Genomic DNA, 13,017 nt, shown 5'->3' with positions numbered 1-13,017 from the left:
TCTTACTTCAAATAACAAGACATAAAAGCCTCATTCACAATAAACTAGTAACTTAACATTCATACCATTTAAGTAAAAACCACCATAAAGAAGGTGGATCATACCATTCAAGAGCATTTTAAAATTAAACTGAAACAACACAACCAACTTACCCTTTTATCCAAGCTTTGATAACATAAAAATTTCTCAATATTTCATCATAATATAGATCTTTGGGCAGTAGCTAAACAACAATAACAACCATAAGAAACTGAAGCTCAAATACGACCAATTCATTCTCATTTAACCCATTTCTTATCCCAAAATTGAATGAAAAGCTTTAAGATGATTTTCAATGAAGTTTTAACCTTAAAGTTATGAACTAACATTTTAAACATCATTATTTACTACTCAAAATGTTTTCATGCAAGACCCACATTAAGAGTTGAAGATAGAAGAAACTAGTGTTAAAATCTCTTTATGAAATCATTTAGAACGGGGCTCCTTTAATAGAAGACCGTTCAAGGATGGATATAATACCTTAAATTGAATAAAAACAAATAATTTTGATAATGAAATTACCACCAACAACCCTCCTAGTTCCTTTTTAACTTCTAGCCTCCATGGTGACTTGAGTGAGTGTTCCAAGGGAGAGGGGTTTTGGGTTTTAGCAAGGAGTCTAAAATAAGGTCTTATGGTTTTAAAAACCTAAATATATATAAAAAAATCCTAAATATAACTTGCTTGGTTCAAAAAATACTTGGGTTCAATTTATCAAACACCCAAGACTTCACACGAAAAGACAGATTTTTGTACGGCTTTAATCGACAGATGATAACGAACGGACCGTCTACCTATCAACGCTCCGTTGGTGGGTATCGTGTCTTGAGACATAGATCCATTAGGATCCTTGAAAACTTAAGTTTTAGGAACAATCGACGCCCATGGTCGATTGACCATTGGTTGACTAATGGACCGTTCCTTGAGTCATTGTTTGGACACTGTTTTTGCAGCTTGTTTCCAAGAGGTGGGGTTCTCTTCTAGTGCCCCCTGTCGGTCCGAGGTGACACCTTACCCAAACATGAAACCCCTAATTATATTTTTTAGGTCTTAGGAAAATCTCACACAAAATTCAAGCAAAACGAACACCTCAAACTCACTAAAACACACCATGACACACAAGCACACTCTAAGGCACACTTTGCGAACTTAATGGACATGATGAGATATTTAACTTCAAAACTTTACACACTGCCTATGAAGACAAATGTAACTCATTCTTTACTTAAAATTTGCCCGAGAAACACTTAGCAGGCTCTAGTTAACCATAGTTTGCTTTAGTCCGTTATATTCATCCCCACATAAAATAACATTCGTCCTCGAATGACACTAAAACTTCAAGAACAACAAGGACTCATTAGAATAACATAAAACATTAAAATCATGGATCAAACATTAAAAATAAAATAATCAACTAACAAGGAGCACAATTTCACAATCTCAAACAATTTGCCACACTAGCAATTAGTCCAAACTTTCACATTTAAAAATATTCTCTAATCCTTCAATTCTTGAGGAACTACATTCTCCAACTTTAAAAATTCTCATATGCAATACTATGGCACACATTGAGCCCTTTCACTATTGTTCATTATATAAGAAATGAAAAGTAATACATAATTTAAATCTTTTCAAGACAATAAATATAAAAAGGAATTCCTTATAAATACTTAGATAATCTCATCATCACAAGCAAAGTTAAGGCACAACATATTAAACTTAGTTAAATGCCCTTTACCTTTGAAATAGATACATAATAAGTCTTTTAAATAAGAAAATAAGAAAATGACTATGCCCTCGAATATACAAGGACATACTTTGATTTGAAAGAAACATTTCAAAGGTTCACCTTCTAGTTTTCAAACCTTATTCCAAAAACTAAACTTAGATAGTTTAGTAAAGTATGGAATTATTACAAAAAAAATGTACTAATTATGGCATTAGTAAAAACATGCAAAGGGGGACATTTTAGTAAAAACATATTTTTCATGCCAATTAATGTATGACATTCATTAATATAGAAATAAAACGACATAATAATAATCATTTGACACTTAGAGAGGAATTTCCATAATTTTTAACAAACCGATGCATTTTACAATAAAATCCCAAAATATTATAGTGAACTACCTAGCATTTACATTGAATTTATTTTAATATTATAGTGACTTAATTGATACCAAAGTAGTACACTTCCAAAGAATTACTAATAAGGAAGTAAGAATATTTCGGTTTGTGTTTCCCTATATAAGGTCATCCTAAGACTCACTAAAGTAAGACATGAAGGAAGTACTCATATGCCTTCTTCAATACACACCAAATTTACCCTCAAGACTACATCCTTTTTGGCATACTGACCAAAGGAGACCAACCACCCAGTCAAAGACAATGATTAGAAGAACACCTAACAACACACCAAAAATTCCATTTCGGAATGCCTACTTAGTGCAGTAAGTAGATTGCATCCTATGCCAAAACCTACCATAAGTACTACGTTCTTTTAGAAGACTTAGTTCATTCAATTAAAAAAGACTCACCAAGAATCCCCTTTTTGAATGCCTACCCAATGCAATGGATAAATAGTGTCCTATTCCACTACCTACCCTAATAGAATACTACTTTAGAAGGCTTAACACATTCATTTCTTATGTGGGATTTAGGTTAACCTACATAGACTATGAGGTCTAGACATGGAATCCCGATGTGAACCCTTACCGGATGAGGGATCCTCACTTGCCTAGAATAAGTTCATTCTCTAAGCATTTACATGGCTTGCCCAAATTTTACATCTATTGGGGTACAAATTAAGTTATAAGGTGATCGCTAATATGTAACTCATTGTCTATTAACTAGGAGTATTCATCTCTAGAGGTACATTGGAATACAACATATCAACTCATGATGTGTAACCACCTCTTCTTCATATCCTCTTCGTGATATGCACAAATTTCCACAGATTCTATACATTATATAGTATAGGTTAAGGATAACTACTGCATACCAAATCTCAACTCACGAAGGGAATTCATCCTCTGACCAATCTTATAATGCTCTTAGGATGTAGTAGAGTTGTTACTAAACACTTCATCTCAACTCATGAAGAGTGTTCACCCTAAAAATTCCCTTTTAGACTTAACTTAGCTTCATTCATTCAAGTGTGAGTGTTTCTGTACATGTAAGCACACCTTGCACAAAAGCATAATTTCATTTACATTAACTTTTATGCATGTTTAAACCTTAGTTAATCACATTACAAACTATACGTGTTTCACATAATCATATAAGTCATTCAGACATAATCCTTAGCATACTTGTCATAAGAAGATTCATAAAACAATTAACAAGAATAACTTCATTCAAGCATACCTGCTAGTCTACATCACAAAATAGTATCATAAGGCACATTTAACAAGAATATAATTATTATCATCTTAATTTACAAAATAATAATTATTAGCCTCATTCACGATAGACTAGTAGCTTTCAATTTATACAATTCAAGTAAACACCGCCACCAAGAACGTGGACCATACCATTAAAGAGCATTTAAAAATTAAAGCAAAAAGCATAACCAACTTCCCCTATTATCCATGATTGAATAAACTACAAAATTTTACTCAATATTTCATCATTATATAGCCCTTTGTGAAGTAGCTACACAACAATAAAAACCATAATAAATCAAAGCTCAAAGACTAAAAATTCATGCTCATTAAACCAATTTCTTAAGCCAAAATTCTATGAAAAGCATTAAAATGATCTCATTGATGTTTTATCCTTATAATCATCAACTAACATTATAAACATCATTATTAATTCATTCAAAATGTTTTCATGCAAGACTCATATTTAGAGTTAAAGATAGGAGAAACTAGGATTGAAAACTCTTTTCGAAATCTTTTGGAAAGAATCTCCTTGATTGAAAGAGTGTTCAAGGATGGATAAGATACCTCACATTGAATAAAAAAATGGTTTTGATGAATAAACGGCCACAAACAGCCCTCCTAGTTCCTTCTTGACGTCTAGCCTTAATAGTGTCTTGAGAGAGTCTTCTAAGAGAGAGGGGTTTTGGGTTTTAGGAAGAGGAGTCTAAAATAAGGTTTTAGGGTTGAAACATCTAAATATATCTAAATAACAGTAAAAATAAATTCCAAGGTTCATAAAATTATTTAGGTTAATTTACCAGCCTCCAAGAGGTAGCAGGAACAGACAACTTCGTGGACAACTTCAATCGACGGCTGCTAACAACGGACCGTCTGTCCATCAATAGTCTGTAAATTGGTATTGTGGCTTGAGACATAGCTACATTTTGAGAGTAGACAAATGAACTTGTAAGTAAAATAAAATCCCATGGTCGACGTACCTCTTGTTGACCAACGGACCGTCCCTTGGGTCATCGCTTTTTAACTATTTTTGGCATCTTTTTGCCAAGAAGTGGGGTCCTCTTCTAGGTCCCCTCATGTGTCCTAGGTGGATTCATACCAAAAGGTGAAACCCCTTAACATGGTCGTCTAGATATTAGGAATATCTCACACCATATCAAGCAAAATGAAAATGTAAAACTCACTCAAACACACTAAGGCACTGAAGAACTCTTTAAGGCACAATTTGCGAGTGTAATTGACGTTCTCGGACATTTTACCTCCAAACTTAACAAAACTTCACACACTGCCTAAGAAAATTCCTTTAAAAAATGTTTAACTTAAAATTCTCTAGATAAAGACTCGCGAGGATCTAGTTCATCTTAGTTCGCTTTAGGGTGTTACACCAATAATCACGAGCCTTAGGAAATCGATTGGAGAAACTCTTCCTGAATATAGGCATGACTTAATGTTCCACCCTACAGTTTGAAACAGCACCATCACAAGAATTGACCCTCTTGACCTCTCTATTATTTCTCTTTACCCTAGTTTCTTTAACTTGTTGAGCATGAACCATAAGACGACAGATATTCATATTTTCATGAAACATAGCCGAACAAAATTCTTCTACCTGGTCTTCAAACACTTCCGTAAGAAAATGACAAATATCATCCCTTCGATTAGATACTAGGGATGGAGAGTTTTTGTACAATTTACTAAATTTCAAGGAGTATTCAAGTATACTTATACCTCCTTGGTGAAGCTTGATGTCTTCTTCCACCTTAGATTCCCTCATATATCTAGGAAAGAACCTATCAGGGAAATTCCTCTTTAAGATTTTCCAAGTCACCGGACAACTTTTTAGTGCCCTATTATCTCTCCATTGTGTGTACCATATTTTTTCACATATTTGAGTTTATAGGCAACCAACATGACCATCTTAATTGAGGTCACACCCATGGCATAGAGAATGTTAAATATCTCATCGTGGAAATCTTGAGGTTCCTCATTGGACCACGACTTGAAGAACATATGTGGATTTCTTCTTGTAAAATCTCTCATACGAGAGGACATATATAGTATTCATACATATAATCATTTTAGAAAGTTAAGGTGAAAGCACATAATAAGACAGTAGAGGAAAGATAGAGGAATGCAAGAAGATAACAGTTTCGTAAGCATCATATAGTCTCTCATTCATAAGGGTGGCACACTTTAAAATTATGAATTCCAATCTACATGGATGTATTCTAATGATACATCGACCTTAACAATATTCAACATCATGCTCTAATACCATGTATTTAACATTCGAGGAGCACCCCCTAGATGTAACCGGTGCTGTCGTCCTTGGGGAGGACATAGACTAGCCTCTTAGCATTCATCATTACATGCCACATAGGGCTTACATTAATATTTTGAAACAATAAGAATGAAATGATTGTATTGATACTATAACAATGTAACATATGTAAAGTGATAGAAAATGCATCATCCTCAGAACTTGAGGACAAACCCACACTTGGAGAAATGATCCAAGCATTCTTTCCAAAGTGATCGTGAACCCTTCAGTAATAGGAACCTAAAATGTTTCGGGAAAAGCACAAATAGTGGTTAGCACATCATTTAAACTATGTATGGAAATATATGCATACAGAACATAAAAATAATGCTAAAAAGGGATATTTGATAAACGCATGCAATGTTAATTTGAAGTCTTATGCACAACCCAAGAACACATATAAGGCAATAATAATATATTTCTTATGATACAAGCATATTAAACACAAGGCCAACCTACTCAAGTTAAGCCATGTAAACATGTTCCTAACATAACATCATATCATATTCATTAGTCCATAACATTGCAACATAAGTAAAACCCTGATCCATAAACCTTCACCAAATCTACTTGTGCATTGATACAGTGAAGCCCCATACCCTCAATCAACTAAGAAAACTAGTCAACGGATCATGAATAGTTTCAAACTTCACATATCATACCATTTAAATAAAGAATCAACATAATCCTAACATTTATTCTATAAGAACATAACACATAAGAATAACTTCTTAGGATTTCCCTCAAGGTCAATTAGTGCAATGTATAGGTAGAGTCCCATACCCCTACCTACACTAAGTTAAACCCCTAAAGTCCTCCGACTTAGAGTTGACATTATTACTTCATTTTATTTTTGGGAACATCATACTTTAAAAAACATAGACCACATGAGCTAATGTAGAATCTGATGTCATGGAACCCTTAACAAAAAGAAGGTGGACTTCTTGCCAAGGTAGTACCGAACCATGAACATAACATCTCTATAGATCTACCTAGCTAGTATTCCGATAGGGAAACTTAGTTCAAGAACTAGGAGATGTGTTTGGGACCCTCTTTATGCTACATGCATTAGAGTCTCCAATCTCATGAGTATTAAAGTGTTCCTACATTCCATATGTTGGAAGGCATACTTCACACTACTAATACACTCGCTGCTAAGCTAGAGTCCCTTTTAAGGGTCGAAAAGTCTATGAACGACGCTGTGGGGATCACCTTAAGGGTCTCCAAGGAGGACACAAACATGGGTTGCCACTCAGCCTAGATTTGAGATTAGCAGCGTGACGCGCTGCTAGAACTTTGTAGCAAATTTTGTCCCTGCGATGAGGGGAAAACACGCACCCTACTGTCCTAAAATATTTTCTAGAACAAAGATTAGGATATGACCTCGCGGCACGTTGCCAAGTCTCATATTAGGTCGTGCCTTTTTTAAGTAAAATTTGAAGTTTAAAATGGATCCAAATAGTGTAGGAGTATTTTGGGAACTTTAGGGGATAATTTCTGAACCAATTTATGTAATTTTAAACCTTATTTTACCCTACATTTCAAACCCTTAACATCAAATCAAATTCTATCAAAAAATCGTCCTCCAAAACCTCCATTGAAGATGCTTCAAGCTCCATGGAAGATAACCAAGTTCTTCACAATTTCTTCATAAAATCTGGTTGTTTCCTTCTCATTGAGGTATGGTAGGCATCATTAAACCTTATTTTATTCGAGGAGGCATTTAAACGACATTTCAAAAAGGATTTCAACTTCAAACTTCTTTTTTCCTTGACTTTGTTTATTAGTCTTTGCATGAAAATATTTCAATAATTAAACTGAGTTGTCTTAGTTTTAAGTAATGATTATAATGTAAAAACCCCAATGGAATTATGTCTATTCATTTTAACAACTTTGAGCTTACGAAATAGGTTTAATGAGCATTATTAGATAATGATAAAGTTATTGTTTCTTGGTGGTTTTATTGAGTTTTAGATACTGACCTAAGGGTTATTTTATGATGGATTGTTGGAGATTTGTGAATAGATTGTAAGGTCTTGGAAGAAGGGTAAGTTGTTCTATCTTGGTTAAGTTATGTTGAAGTAACCCTTGAGTTGTATGGTCTACCATTGGTGGCGGTGTTTACTTGAAATATATGAAGTTATATGTTTATTGTGATAATGGACCTGAAGGCATTGTATGTGAAATGAAGTGATAATTTTCATATGCATATGTATTGCGTTAAAAAGTTAAAATGAGTATCTTTAATGGTTTATTCCTAAATGAAGTATGTATTTTATATGTGAAGTATTATAATGTTTGAATTGTTATAAAGTGAATTTGAGTATATCAAGAAGTAAATGTTGTGATTAATGGTCATTATTTGTAAGATGTTCTCACATCACACACACATTTGAATGCATGAATGAAGTCAATGAATTAAAAATGCTGGAGTTTAGGGTGAAAACTCTTTGTATGTAGAGATGAAATGGCTAGACCATCCCTACTATTTCATAGTATGTAAAAAGGGGATTTTTGGGTGAACACTCTTCGTGAGTAGATATGATGATTTTAGTAGCAACCTCAATTTTCCTAATGAGCTTTCCAAGAAAAGTTGGAAGGTTCATACCCTTCATCAGTTGAGATGGGGTGCTCAATAGATATCTCTTAACATATTGTCAATGAATGTTAAAGACTCCATGGGTGAGTTATGCTTAGCAACAAGAGGATTTAATGAAGAGGTCGGTGCACTCTGTGAGTATAGATGTTTTATCCAATTTACCTCTTGAGCTGGGTGCTCCTCGTTAATAAAGAATGAGTTACTTAGTAGCAATATTCTTATCCTTTAACTATGTTCCCGCGTAGATGTAGCTGTTGGAGAATCCATGTTAAGGCTAAAAAATATGACCCTACCTTAGGCAAGTAGGGATTCCTCATCCGGTAAGAGGGTAGTACAGGCATTCCATGGAAAACTCTCATGGTCAATGTCAATTAAATCTAGTCCCTAAAAATGTATGTGAATGAACTATGTCTGTCACGACCCAAACCGGGTTTCGACTGGCACCCACACTTACCCTCCTATGTGAGCGAACCAACCAATCTAACCTTAACATTTCAATATAATATCGACAGAAAGTAATGCGGAAGACTTAAACTCATTAAATAAATACCAATTCGTTAACTTCTAAAATTCAACATCTATGATTCCCCAAAATCTGGAAGTCATCACCACAAGAACATCTACGATCAAATGGCTAATCTAAGAGTATTCTAAAAGCTAAAAATACATAAGAAGCTAGTCCATGCCGGAAGTTCAAGGCATCAAGACTTGAAGAAGAAGATCCAGTCCAAGCTAGAAACATTAGCTCACCCTGAATTTCCGGTGTAGTATGACTGGCTTGAATTACTGTTGAGTCGAAGGCAACGACACGTTTGCTGCACTCCACAAATAAACAAGAAGAAAACATAAAAGTAGGGGTCAGTACAAAACACGGGTATCATCGGCCAACTCAAAATAGAAAACAGTATATATCTGATAATATCATAAAATCAACTAATATCCTTAGCATGCAGTATTTACAGTTACCATAACCCTTGGTTACAACACCAAGCCCATCAATGAGGACTCACGCCTCCTCATCATACTCATTTGGGAATTAGGTTCATTTGATCTGAATATATTATCATCTTTCAAGACTCATTATCTTTATTCCCCTCGTGTCGGTACGTGACACTCCGCTCCTCAATATACTATCCTGGTGTCAGAACGTGACACCCGATCCATATTCTATCCTGGTACCGGAACGTGGCACCCGATCCATATACTATCCTGGTGTCGGAACGTGACACTCCGATCCTCATATACTATCCTGGTACTAGAACGTGGCACCCGATCCATATACTATCCTGGTGTCGGAACGTGACACTCCGATCCTCATATACTATCCTGGTATCGGAACGTGGCACCCGATCCATATACTATCGTGGTGTCAGAACGTGACACCCGATCCATATATTCTATCCTGGTACCGGAACGTGGCACCCGATCCCCTAATATCACCACTTTCGTTCATCAAGCCTTCTTTTATACCAAGGCATCATCATTAACAAAGTAGATTAGGGTTTCTTTTCAAGATTTGGGATTCAATAGCTTCATCATGCTTATTTATTCACAATTACATAATCACATCATTCATGCAAGCATACAATTAAGCATATAGAAGGTTTACAATACTACTAACACATATCATTCGCTATTAAGAGTTTACTACGAATAGCATGAAAACCATAACCTACCTCCACCGAAGAATTGCAATCAACAAGCTATCTTCTTGAAATCCTTGCTATCCTCTCCGTTTCTCTCTCTTTCTACTCGTTCTCTTTCTTTTTCTTTCTCTCTTTGTTCTTTCTATTTTTCTTATTCAAACCCTCTTTCTTTTACCCTAATTAGTATATAATTAAGAATAAAAGATGGCAATAATACCCCACTAATTAACTTAAGGTTACCTCTTTTAACCCCAAGTAATTAGACTTATTAACATTAACCCCCTAACTTTATAATTAAGGCAAGAATAGTCAAAAACGTCCCTTAAAACGTATCAAGAAATCCGACCCGGACTGGGATTGCGCAACCTGTGACGGGCTGTCGTGCCTCCGACGGTCCGTCTTGCAGGTAGTCGTAAAGTTTAGAGACCCAAATTTCCACCAAGGGCCTGTGACGGTCCGTCACACCTGTGACGGTCCGTCCTGCCATTTCGTTACAAAGTTCAGAGAGTCGATTTCAGCACCCAATTTTCAGAGTTTCTAAGTGTTTTGGGACGAGACACCCTCGACGGTCCGTCGTGCCCATGACGTTCCGTCGTGGGTTCCGTCGTCTCAGCCTGTTTTTCCACAAATAAAATCTGCTGCTCAAAACGACTAAACAGGTCGTTACATTAGATACCAATTTACCCATCGTTCGTCCCCGAACGATCACAAGAAAGAAAACAAGGGCGAAAAGGAGTACCTGAATCTGTAAACAGATATGGGTATTTTTCTCGCATATCCGCCTCCTTCTCCCAAGTGGCTTCTTCAACTGGTTGATTCTTCCATTGCACCGTGATGGATGCAATCTCTCTTGACCTCAACTTGCGAACTTCTCTATCTAAAATAGCAACAGGCTCCTCCTCATAAGACAAATTCTCATCAAGCAAAACTGAATCCCAACGGATAATGTAATTTCCATCCCCATGATATCTTTTCAACATAGACACATGGAATACCGAATGCACTCCGGACAGCCCTGGAGGCAAGGCTAACTCGTAAGCCACCTCCCCTACTCGCTTAAGTACTTCAAATGGACCAATATACCTTGGGCTATGTTTACCTCGCTTACCAAATCGCATCACCCCTTTCATTGGCGAAACCTTCAGCAAGTCTTGTTCACCTTCCATGAACTCTAAGTCTCTAACCTTTCGATCTGCATATTCTTTTTGTCTACTTTGCGCCGCTAGAAGCTTTTTTTGAATAGACTTTACTTTCTCTATCGAATCTCTCAAAAGGTCAGTACCCCAAGGTCTAACCTCGAATGCATCAAACCAACCAATGGGAGACCTACATCTCCTCCCATACAATGCTTCAAATGGGGCCATATCAATAATTGAGTGATAGCTATTATTGTATGAAAACTCCGCTAAGGGTAGGAAGCTATCCCAATGGCCACCAAACTCTATCACACATGCACGAAGCATATCCTCCAACACTTGAATCGTCCTTTCAGACTGACCGTCGGTCTAAGGATGGAACGCAGTACTAAGGTCCAACCTAGTACCCAATTCCGCATGCAATGTTTTCCAAAACATAGAAGTAAACTGCGTACCTCTATCTGATATGATGGATAGTGGAACCCCATGCAATCGAACGATTTCTGAGATATAGATCTTGGCTAACTTCTCTGCATTGTAAGTCACCTTTACCGGAATGAAATGAGCATATTTTTTTAACCTATCAACAATCACCCAAATGGAGTCATACTTACCAATTGTCCTTGGAAGACCAACCACAAAGTCCATTGCAATTCTTTCCCACTTCCATTCTTGAATGGGCATTCTTTAAAGTGTTCCTCCGGGCCTTTGGTGTTCATACTTTACTTGTTGACAGTTTGGACACTTGGCAATAAAGTCAAGAATATCACGCTTCATTCTACTCCACCAAAAGTGTTGATTTAGGTCACGATACATCTTGGTTGCACCCGGGTGTATAGAATACCGTGAACTATGAGCCTCTGTATGAATAGTGTTGATCACATCATCGACGCGGGGTACACATGCCCTTCCCTTGATTCTCAAAACACCTTCCTCATCGATTTGTGCTTCCTTAGCCTCTCCTCGCAATACCTTATATTGGATTCTTCTTAGTTTCTCGTCATCAAACTGTTTTCCCTTAATCTTGTCAAGAAAGCAAGATCTTGCCTCCACACAAGCCAACAATCCTCCCTTCTCATTTATTTCTAATCTCATCAAGTCATTAGCTAGAGTCTGAACCTCTCTAGCCAATGGGCATCTAGAAGCTTGCAAGTGAGCTAGACTTCCCATGCTTCCCGCCTTTCTACTTAAAGCATCCGCTACAACATTCGCTTTTCCTTGATGATACAAGATAGTGATGTCGTAGTCCTTCAGTAGTTCCATCCATCACCTCTGTCTCAAGTTCAAATCTTTCTGAGTAAAGACATACTGTAGGATACGATGATCTGTATAGATCTCACACTTAACCCCATATAAATTTTGTCTCCATTGCTTTAATGCAAACACCACCGCAGCCAATTCCAAATCGTGGGTCGGATAGTTACGTTCATGCACCTTTAGTTGCCTTGAAGCATAAGCAATCACACTCTTCTCTTGCATTAGTACTGCACCCAAACCAGAATAGGATGCATCACAATAAACAATGAAGTTCTTACCCTCTACTGGCAAGGTAAGGATAGGTGCGGTAGTCAACAAAGTCTTGAGCTTCTGAAAGCTTTCCTCACATTCGTCCGACCATACAAATGGAACATTCTGCTTAGTCAAGTTCGTCAATTGGGAAGCAATAGAAGAGAATCCCTTGACAAATCGACGGTAGTAGCTAGCTAACCCAACAAAGCTCCTTATTTCTGACACATTAGTAGGTCTTACCCAATTTTTCACTGTCTCAATCTTAGAAGGATCCACCATCACTCCATACTTAGAAACCACGTGCCCCAAGAAGGACATTGCATCTAGCCAAAACTCACACTTAGAGAACTTGGCATAAAGCTTTTTCTCCCACAACATTTCCAAT

This window comes from Solanum lycopersicum, chromosome 5, assembly GCF_036512215.1.
Source record: "Solanum lycopersicum chromosome 5, SLM_r2.1".
Lineage (NCBI taxonomy): Eukaryota > Viridiplantae > Streptophyta > Magnoliopsida > Solanales > Solanaceae > Solanum > Solanum lycopersicum.
Note: the sequence above shows the minus strand (reverse complement) of the source record.